This window comes from Heliangelus exortis, chromosome 1, assembly GCF_036169615.1.
Source record: "Heliangelus exortis chromosome 1, bHelExo1.hap1, whole genome shotgun sequence".
In the NCBI taxonomy this organism is placed as follows: domain Eukaryota; kingdom Metazoa; phylum Chordata; class Aves; order Apodiformes; family Trochilidae; genus Heliangelus; species Heliangelus exortis.
Window position 1 is genome coordinate 193,268,629 of NC_092422.1, and position 4,745 is coordinate 193,273,373.

Below are 4,745 nucleotides of genomic sequence, written 5' to 3' on the forward strand. Positions count from 1 at the left end.
CCGCCCCAGCCCGCACCGTTCCAGCGCCGAGCGCATCGAGCGGCGCCGGGAGCCTCATCGAGCGCTCGACCATCGGCAGGGCGGCGGGAAAAGCCGGAGGGGGGGAGGAAAAAAAAAAACCCGAAATGGGGTTTTCTATAAAGATGTGAGGAGAAATTGGTGTCAGGCGCGCTTGGGGGGACCTGGGCTGTGCTCCCGCAGGCCCAAAGCAGCCGAGCGGCAGCCGTACCCGTGAGGCGCTGCAGCAGAGTTCGGGCGCTTCGTTTAAACCGGCAGCGGTGTCCCTCCGGCCCTGAAAACTGACAAATTCTTGGCCAGAAGAGTTTATCAAAATACTGATTGTTTTATTTTATTATTAACATTATTACTAATGTTTTCTTTTTACTTTCCAGCTGGGGGGAGGAGGCAGATGTCAGCCTGGGTTCCCTCCCGCTGCAGGACCCGCGCTTCGCTGCCGAGACCTCGCCGGAGATTTTCTGAGGGAAACCTTTGAATTCCCTGCCAGGCCTGTCAGGTGCGGACTTTGTTCTGTTTGGTTGTTTGGTTGGAGGTTGCAGCTTTCAGCTGTCAGGTCCCACCGCATCACTCCACAGCTGAACGGCCCCACCACACGAGTTTGCTGGGTGTCACATGTGTGTTGTTGTGTGTCACACGTGTGTTCCTGGGTGTCACATGTGTTGCTGGGTGTCACACATGTTGTGTCACACACCTGTTGCTGGGTGTCGTGTGTGTTGTGTGTGTCATGTGTGGTACTGTGTGTCACACACGTGTTCTGGGTGTCACATGCATGTTGCGGGGTGTCACATGTGTGTTGCTGGGGGTCAGATGTGTGTTGTATGTCACACGTGTTGCTTGGTGTCACATGTGTTGCTTGGTGTCATGTGTGTGTTGCTGGATGTCACGCACATGTTGCTGGGTGTCACATGTGTGTTGTGTGTCACACGTGTGTTCCTGGGTGTCACATGCATGTTGCTGGGTGTCACGCGTGTGTTGTGTGTGTCACACGTGTGTTCCTGGGTGTCACATGTTGCTGGGTGTCACACATGTGTTGTGTGTCATACATGTGTTGCTGGGTGTCACACGTGTTGAGTGTCACACACCTGTTGCTGGGTGTCATGTGTGTTGTGTGTGTCATGTGTGGTACTGTGTGTCACACACGTGTTCTGGGTGTCACACACATGTTCTGGGTGTCACGCATGTTGTGGGGTGTCACATGCATGTTGCAGGGTGTCACATGTGTGTTGCTGGTATGTCACACACGTGTTGCTTGGTGTCACATGTGTTGCTTGGTGTCATGTGTGTGTTGCTGGGTGTCACCTGCGTGTTGTGTGTGCCAGGTGTGTTACTGGATGTCACACATGTGTTGCTGTGTGTCACACATGTGTTTCTGGGTGCCATGCATGTGTTTCTGGGGGTCACACGTGTTGCTGTGTGTTACATGTGCGTTGCATGCCACACACTTGTTACTGTGTGTCATGTGTGTTGCTTGGTGTCGTGTGTTGTGTGTGTCACACGTGTTGTCGGATGTCACACGTGTGCCATGTGTGTTGCTGTGCTTCACACACGTTGGGTGTCATGCGTGTTGCTCTGTGTCACGTGTTGCTGGGTGTCACCCACATGTTGTATGTCACATGTGTGTTGCTGGGTGTCACACGTGTGGCCAAGGAGGCAGCAGGTTGGTTCTGGACCAACCTCCTGTGCTCAGGTGGAAGTTGCAGGATTAGGTCTGTGCTGTGAGGAACTGGAATCTGAGGAATGGGAGAGGAACTTTAAGTGTGACAGAGAGCACCCTCTGACAGTGAAGAGACCTAAGGACACTGATTTAAGAAATTTGTAAAATTTAATGACAGAAGACCGTAAGGAATATTCCTCCTCTGTGAGGAAAAAAAAAAAAAAAAATGGTTAATTTGTCACATTTCTCTTCTAATTTCAGTAATTCCTACAGAGCTAAGAGGACTTTTGTGAATCTCTTAATCTGCAGGTTTTTTGTGCGTGGTGGAACCACAAAAAAAAAAAATAACTTTTAAGAGCCAATATAAACTAAATTGAAGTTTGGGATGATCATTTGGAGAAGCTGAACCTTGCAAGGCCATATAAATAATTATAAATAATTATAAGGCCAAGATTGCCTAGGCAGTAGGAACAACAGCTTTGGGAACAGGTGGGACAAAATTGGCAACAATGAGGATAAAGTGTTCCTGGGCAAGGGAAAAAAGAGGATCCAGAAACACAGCTAAATGTTGGTGAGTGGTGTGGGAAGTAGGATGAGGAACAGAGCTGTTGGTGGTGGCTGTGTAGACACTAATTGTGTGTCACTACTCAGAGCATAAAGGACAGAGCTGTAAATAATAGTGGTCTATCATTAGAAGTTAATTAGTTCACAAATTAGCTCTTTGATGTATAAGACCATTAGTAGTGTGTTGATTAGTCAATAAACAGCCTGGTCTCTTGGATCAGTCTCATCTCAGCTGGACCCATGACAAGGTCCAACAGCACATTGGTGAATGTTCTTTATTCACTTCCTTCAGTCCATTGGGACACTTTGGGAACTTTGGAACTGGCATCATTCCCCATCTTAGAAACTTTTGGGTTGTTTTTTTTTTTTTTCAGTGCTCTAGAAAGCTGCAAGTGCCCCTTTTTGGAAACTTCTTCAGTATTCTTAGGGGAATGAACAGTTTTGACACAGTTGTAGACAACATCCTTCTCTGTAAATTGGAGAGAGGGATTTGATGGGTGCACTGTTCAGTGCATGAGGAGTTGGTTGGATGGTCACAAGCAGAAGGTGGTGGTCAAAGACTCAATGCCCAGATGGGGATCAAGGATAATCCATGTCCCTCAGAGGTCCAAAACCAGAGTAGCACTGTTTAATCCCTTCACCAATAACATGGGCAATGGGATTGAGTGCACCCTCAGCAAGTCTGACACCAAGATGACACCAAGCTTTGTGGTGCAGCTGACACATCAGAAGGACCTGGACAAGCTCAAGAAATGGGCCCACATCATCCTCCTGGGGTTCAACAAGGCTAAGTGCAAGGCACTGCTCCTGGATTGGGGGAATCTCCAGTACCAGTACAGGTTGAGAGATTGAGAACAGCCCTGAGGAGAAGGATTTGGGGATACTGGTGGATGAAAAGCTGGACCTGGGCTGGCAATGTGTGCTCACAGCCCAGAAAGACAACCATGTCCTGGGCTGCATCACCACAAGCAGCATGGCCAGCAGGTCAAGGGAGATGGTTCTGCCCATCTCCTCAGCTCTGGGGAGACCCCACCTGTAGGGCTGGGTCCAGCTCTAGGGTCCTCAGCACAGGAAAGACATGGAGCTGCTGGAGGGGGTCCAGAGGAGACCACAAGAATGATGAGAGGGCTGGAGCACCTCTGCTGTGAGAAAAGGCTGAGAGTTGGGGTTGTTCAGGCTGGGGAGACCTTACTGTGGCCTTCCAGTACTTAAAGGAGTCTTATAAGAATGGGGATGGACTTTCTAGCAGGGCCTGTAGTGATGGGACAAGGGATGATGATTTTAAACTAAAAGAGGGGAGATTTAGACTAGAAATAAGGAAGGGATTTTTTACACAGAGGGTGGTGAAACACTGGCACAGGTTGCCCAGAGAGGTGGTAGATGTCCCCATCCCTGCAAACACTCCAGGTCAGGTTGGATGGGGCTCTGAGCAACCTGATTTGAGTTCATATCTGCGCTCACTGCAGGGACATTGGATTAGATGACCTTGAAGAGTCCCTTTCAACTCAAACCATTCTATGATTCCATAAACAGGGATTGTTCAGCCTGAAATCCCCAACTCTCTCAGCCTCTCTCCACAGGAGAGGCCCTTCAGCCCTCTGATCATTTTTTTTTAGCTTCCTCTGGACTCATTCCCAAGAATTTTATGTCCTTCCTGTGTTGGGGGCTGCAGAACTGGTCACAGTACTTCAGGTGAGGTTTCCTAACTCCAAGGAAACATCAGCACAGTCTCACCACTTGACTCTATGCACCAGCTGACAGGTTCAACTCAACCCAACAGCAGCCTGACCAAGCTGGTGGCTGCTTACACCTCTCCCTGTATCATGCTCACAGTTTGCTTTGAAGCTTCAAGGCCATTTCCATTCTCTCCAGATCTCTTCTCAAAACCCTCTTCCCATTTCCATCACATACATCACTGAGCCCTTCAAGGCTCTTGCTTTGTACAGACCAGGAATGGCAGCTTTCTACTTCCATGGGTATTTTGCACCACTGCCCTTTCTTTCTTACATTTCTGCTTTGCCCTCATTTTTTTCTTTCTTTTTTTCTCACATTTCATGGCCAGTGAGGGCTGAGAACTGCAGCATTACTGTGTTTTATAGTATATAGATATGCTATAAAATATCTTACATTTTTATGTTTATATACACACTGACCATGGTATACATTCTAAAGAAGCACTGAAATTACTCCTGTAATGAGATCAGTTCAGTTTTAGAATATGAAGATCTAGAAATAGTGGTTATATGGTACCAAACTAAAAAGAGATCAGTGTTGCAGCTGCACAGTGCAGAGGTTATTCCAGTCTCCTCCTTCAGCACACAGTGCAACAGATGTAAGAGTGCATTTGAAGAGTGCATTTAAATGTAGAAACCTCCACATACAAGTTTTGCATTCCAGATACATGACAAATTGTACAGTACAGCTATTAAAAATAGTATTTCAAAGAGTAACCAAGTCAAACCCATCTATTTAGACACCCAGAACATTTGGTCCTTGGACAACCAAGAGC